A 6599-nucleotide genomic window follows, 5' to 3' on the forward strand; every position below is an offset into this window, starting at 1 on the left:
CAGCTGTAGAAAACCATGCCAAATCAGACTGGAGCCTAGTGCAGCCTTCCAGCATGCCAGCCCAGTCTAACCATCCAATCCATGCCAGCATGGACATAAATGATGATGATGATGGTACATACATCTATACGTATATGGATATACTGGAAGCACAGTCATGGATATATATTTAAGAAGTGTGTGCATACATATACATACACACACACATATGCACATGCACACACACACACACACATCACATCACATATATGTATATACTTTAGCACCATGTCTACTTCATATTTCATAAAATGTATACATAGATATGTATGTATGAACGTTCTTTTTCGCTTTTAAGTATTTAAATTCATTCTTTGATGAAAAGCTATGTTACATTTTAAACTTCAGAAATGTCTTGTATAACTTTTCTCTTCCACTTACAGATTATATTTGAAATGTGCAAGTCGGTTAATTTCTAATGTATGTATGTATGTCATTATTCAGTTTATTTCAATATTTCTTGCCAATAGAGTAAGAACTGGTTTCTAACCTTGATCCAAGATTCCTTCATTGGAATAACATCAACAACTGGGTATTTTTGTTTGTATATATGTAGGTAGGTATGTATGTATGTATGTGCAGATTTGTATGTATGTATGTATGCATGTATATGCATGTGTATGTTCCTGTCTTCACATCATGTATAAGTGAAAACAAGTGTCACTGTCATATGAACAATTTTATTCATTTCCAATATTGTGCAAAAGCACAATAATTGATGAAAAAATATCTTACTTGGAAACAAGTAAGAGTTGGCTCCTGGAATCTCATCTGGCATTAGAAAATCTGCCTGTGTAAACTTTTTTCAACCTATGCATGGAAAAATAGATGTTGAAATGATGCTGTTGCTGCCACTGCTACTGCTGCTGCTGATGATGATCCCATATTTTGACAAAATTGTGTAAATTCTGTAACATAATAATTTGGGAAACACAGGCTTAAGTAACACATTTTACATAAATGCTTTTAACTTTACAACAAAGCCCAGAATAAAAATGTCATTGCTTAGTTTCAGGTCAGATTAGATTGAGTAGATTTATGATCAAAGCCATTCCAGCCATGATCCTCACGTCCATTGTGTTCAGGTATAATGCACCTAGGATTACACTATCCAAATTGTCCTTTTTTTCTTTGTTTTTTTCCATACCAAGCTGTTAGGATCTACTATGAGGGAGATTTGACTACTTTTTCTAGCAGGTAGAATAACCACTTTAGAGGCTTCCTTGTGACGTAGGAATAAAATTGATGAGTATATTAATGATAATATACATTCCTTAAGATATCTAGTTTGCTTCTAGTACTTGTTATAGTCTATACTTGATTTTAGCAATTATCATTAGATTTATTGTTCTGTTACCTTATTTAACCTTTGTAGTTGTAATCTTATTTGGAATTCACCTTTCTAGTAGAAATCAGGAAAACGTGAATCTGAATATTTAATGGCATTTCAACAGAGTCAAGACTGTTTTCTGAATGACAGTTGTAGCTATAGAAGACATTTTACTAAGGACTTGGAAAATATTATTGAAAATTTATATCTAATTAGAGAAAGAACTTTAGCTTCATAAATGATTGCAAGTAATAATTCTAAATGGAAATTAATATTTCTATCTTATACACAGCAGATCCTTCTAGCTATGATTAACAACTTGCCATTTTTGCATGACTGAGAAGCAATAAAATTAATATTGAATCTTACTTTCCTACTTAATTCTGGGATTAATGTTTACATATAAACACTGATTACTTGAGTGACAATCTCATAGTACTGGACCAACATTACCATTGCATATTGACTTATAAAAGCCTTTCTGCAGCCATATTGACTTTGTGCAATTTTTGCTTTATATCAACATTACTGACGAACAAGAATATTGAGTATTGAATTTCGAACAATGAATATTAACATTGATCTTTCAGTAGAGTTCACCAATTCTTGCTATCTCTTATTCAAATATAAAATGTCTTGGCATGAAGTTTAAGAACAACTTTTTCTTTGTTTTTTTTTCTTTGTTTTCTTTTTTCTATTTTAACATTTTGATACAATGCAAATATTGGGAAATTCTTTATATTGTAAGTCAACAAGATTAATGAATAAACTCAGTGCTATTGAAAGCTGATATTTTCTTTCTATTGATGCTGATACTGTAGATATTGAACAAATAATGCTGTGTAAAATCATGCTGTAATTAAACATATTTTTGCTTCAGTTCACAAAACTAACATTTTACCTCTGAATCTTCTAATACCTAACTATGTCAACAAAATATATAAATTGAATACGATTAAATCATTGTTATACTTTCTCAATGAAGCTATGCACTGAAACCATACTAAAAAACATCTAGTTACTTCCATGGCAAATGTTCATTGTTCTCTTTGCCTCAGTCCAGGTACCTGAAAAGTAAATATTTGATAATCTTTATAATATTAAAAAAAGTGCTTAACTACAAATTATCCCTCAGGAATAAGGAAGTTTCTAGCCACTAAAACAATTCTTAAACACAGAAAACAATGGCTCAGTGTCCAAATTACTAAGAAAGGTACCCACTATAGATTAAACAATTTTCTATGATATATTTTGTACATTCAATCAATGTATAAATATAAAGAGTGGGTAAGAACTCAGTGTCTGGGTTGTAATCTAAATTTTCTAATTCTGTCACAAGACCAATAATTTTGAAGGGAGGGGCAAGTTAGTTATATAAACCTCAGTACTTGATTAGTATTTCATTATATAGAGTCAGAAATGATAAAAGTCAAAATTGACCTCAGTGGGATTTGAACTCAGAATGTAAAAACCAGGAAAAAGGCCATGAAACACGATGTCTGTTGCAGTAATGATTCTTCCAGCTCCCCACTTTATATTCTCTAATTAATAGAATGACTGACATCCAAGAATTCTTGTCTTAAACTTTCCTAAAATAAATTAACTATAAACTTAATTTTTGAAATCGCTAGGATTTTCTTTCTTAATCAAGATTCCATAACATGTTACTTAAGGGTTTAGAAGGAAATTAGGATGAAAAGTCTAATCATAAGGCAATATATTTTTGAGTTATTTTTGTGTTTAATTCTAAATAGTAAATTATATTGTACATGCACTGCATACTCACAAATGTAAACAAGTTCTTGCATGTATTAGTAACCATGTGACACTATGGGAAAGATATCTTCTTAATAGAGAGTTGTAAAGGAATTTGGTTTAAATAGAATGTTGAGTAATATGGAGCTTCTTAAAACTTCATTTTGACATCTTATGGATTTAGCACAGCCAAAATTTCTAAAGATGCCTTTATAATTTGTTTAATCACATATGACATCTCATTTCATCAAAAAGAAATAACAATATTAATAAACAAAATAATTTCTATGTAGGGATTCCCTATGAATAAAAAGGTTGGGAAGCTCTACTCTTGAATTAACAAACTATGCTAATCTGGCATATTGACATAATCAGTCACTAACCTGCTTCACATTATTCATAATGTATATCTGTATATATGTGTGTGTAAGTCTAGACATGCATGTGGATGCACGCACACACACTCACATACACACGACACACAGACACACACATATATATATATATATATATTACTCTTACTCTTTACTCTTTTACTTGTTTCAGTCATTTGACTGCAGCAATGCTGGAGCACCGCCTTTTATTCGAGCAAATCGACCCCAGGACTTATCCTTCGGAAGCCTAGTACTTATTCTATCAGTCTCTTTTGCCGAAGCGCTAAGTTACGGGGACGTAAACACACCACCATCGTTGTCAAGCGATGCTGAGGGGACAAACACAGACACACGAACATACACACACACACACACACACACACACACATACATATATACGATGGGCTTTTTTCAGTTTCTGTCTACCAAATCCCCTCACAAGGCTTTGGTTGGCCCGAGGCTATAGTAGAAGACACTTGCCCAAAGTGCCACGCAGTGGGAATAAAACCGGAACCATGTGTGGTTGGTAAGCAAGCTACTTACCACACAGCCACTATATATATATATATATATATAAAACTTACTTTAGAAACTTTTTACACATTACACTCCATACTTATTTTCATATCAGAGAAAAGTACATGTACCTCAGCTTGAACCTACAGCTCAGGTAGATGCAGTACAATCGCTGCCTTGCTAAGCTGAAAAACAAAACATCGGCAATATACATATCACACATAATTTAAGATATTTATCATTCATTTATCTTACAATAAATATTGTGTAAATGCTGTATATATGATATAAATGTTGTGTACATAATAAATTATGACTTTGATCATGTTCCATAAAGTATTGTATATACAGACTATATAGAAATAAAAGATTTATTTATATACACCTATATATATACATAAATGTTAATACTTATATAAATGAATATAGAAATAAAGATAAATAAATGATGTTATGTGTGTGAGCTTTTTTAGAAGTTTTCGATAAATGATGTTTCTCAGATATCAATCCAACTATTGCAAAAGCTCAAAATACGAGGTCTGATCAATAATTATCCAGACTATAAAAACAAAACTACAACAAATACCAATTTGCCATTTAATTTCCTTCAAAATAGTCCCCTTCAGAAACCATACACTTAATGCAGCACTGTTTCTATTGATGGAAGCATTCCGAGAACTCATTTTCTGGGATAATCAGCAGCGACCTTATCACATTCACTTTGATTTCCTCAATGTTCTAAAATCTTCTTCCTTTCAAGCAGGATTTAATTCTTGGAAAGAGGAAAAAGTCATGAGGGGCAAGAACTGGAGTAAACGGTGAGACCTGGGGAATAGTGTACCTAGCCAAAGCCTGCTGCTGATTGGGCAGGTGCGTTGTCATGGTGCAATTGCCACTCACCGGACGCATGCAATTGTGGCCTTTTCCAATGAATAGCATCCCACAAAACGTCACAGTAGTACTCTTTGTTTACTCTCTAACCAGGTGGAGCATACTCATGATGAACTATCCCCTTGTAGTTGAAGAAAACAGTCAACAGTATCTTCACATTGTTTTGACTCATTCGTGCTTTCTTCAGTCTCGTAGAGGTTGTGGTCTTCCCTGGTGAAGACTGAGGTTTTGCTTCGGGGTCATAGCCATAGACCAACAATTCATCACCCATTAGGACCGTTTTCAAAAAGTTTCCATCATTCGCGACTCAATCAAGGAGATCTTGTGCAACTGAAAACCAAATGTCTTTTTGGTCAGCTGAAAGCAGTTTTGGCACAAACTTGGCAGACACACATCTCATACCCAAATCTTCAGTGATAATAGATTGAACTGAACCGTAACTAACCTGCACATCCTTTGATAACCCACGGATAGTGATTGAAAGATTTTCCCTCACAGTTGTACGCACATCTGTGATGTTTTTCTCAATTCTGCTGGTTGAGGGTATCCCAGAATGTTTATCATTATCAACATTTTTTCAGCCATGTTGGAAACATCTGAACCACTTGTACACTTGTGTGTGGCTTATACATTCCTCTCCATACGTTTTCTGCAACCTTGCGTAGGCCTCTGAGCAGGTATCACCAAGCTTTTGGCAAAATTTGATGCAGATTCTCTGCTCAACTTTCTCTGTCATGGTTAATGCAATGATCACATGCTACACACGTTCCTTCCAAACACTGTTGTAAACAGCGCAAATGGGTTAGAACATTGAAACTTAGTGTACATACACAGTAGAGTTCAGGGTCAATCTGTATCAAACGGCTCGACATCGTATGCGTTAGCTTCGTTACTATGGCAACAGTCCGGATACTTATTGATCAGACCACGTACACAAGGTTAGATACTTATTGTTACATTTTAAAAGTGAACAAACATACTTTAATACTTGTAAGAATAAAAAATCTAATTTTGATGGATAAAATGCAAGAAATTACTTCAGTGCAATGGTATCATAGATATTATAGATCTGTGCCTTGAGTCCTAAAGTGGCTTTCCCACATTTTACCTGTTCAAACCTATGTGTCATATGCTATAGGTTAGAGCTAGATTAATATTTGGGATACAGCATCTATAGAATATTTATTTGCATATTTCCCAATGCTTCTCTTAGTACATTCTAAATGTAAATAGGTGCATGTGAGGATGTATGTAAGTTCATATATTATCTTTAGAAGTTTATCAGTCAGATTGATTATGCATTGTACATATATGCGCAATCTTGGGCAAAGGTTTTAGTGGAAGATTGTCAGTTAATCAGGCATGCAAGCCTCTTCCTTGTACATTACAAGTGGCACAAATTTTATTAAATTCTGATGTAATTTTGTACATGTGTTCTCACGGATATGTTGTCTAAATACAAAGAGCAAAGACAGATACTGCAAGGCTTCATCCCCAACACTCTAACAATACTGCCAACCCATTGCTCTGGAATGACACTTCTTTATCAACAATGAAAGGATGAAAAGAAAAATTAACTTTTGTAGTATTCAAACTCAGAATGCAAAGAAATGGAATAGATATTATGAAAATACTACTAAGGAATATGTATACGTGCATGTATATATATATATATATATATATATATATATATA

General features: G+C 33.4%; 1 long non-coding RNA gene across 1 annotated transcript in view; it reads right to left on the reverse strand.

Annotated features, from left to right (window-relative positions):
* Window positions 1-103: 103 nt before the first annotated feature.
* LOC128249819 (uncharacterized) overlaps window positions 104-6599 on the reverse strand; it is a 26757-nt gene continuing 20261 nt past the window's right edge. The window contains exon 3 of the long non-coding RNA XR_008265941.1: window positions 104-947. This is a non-coding gene — a long non-coding RNA (uncharacterized LOC128249819). The remainder of the gene's footprint in view (window positions 948-6599) is intronic.

The sequence above is a fragment of the Octopus bimaculoides genome, chromosome 1 (assembly GCF_001194135.2).
Source record: "Octopus bimaculoides isolate UCB-OBI-ISO-001 chromosome 1, ASM119413v2, whole genome shotgun sequence".
In the NCBI taxonomy this organism is placed as follows: domain Eukaryota; kingdom Metazoa; phylum Mollusca; class Cephalopoda; order Octopoda; family Octopodidae; genus Octopus; species Octopus bimaculoides.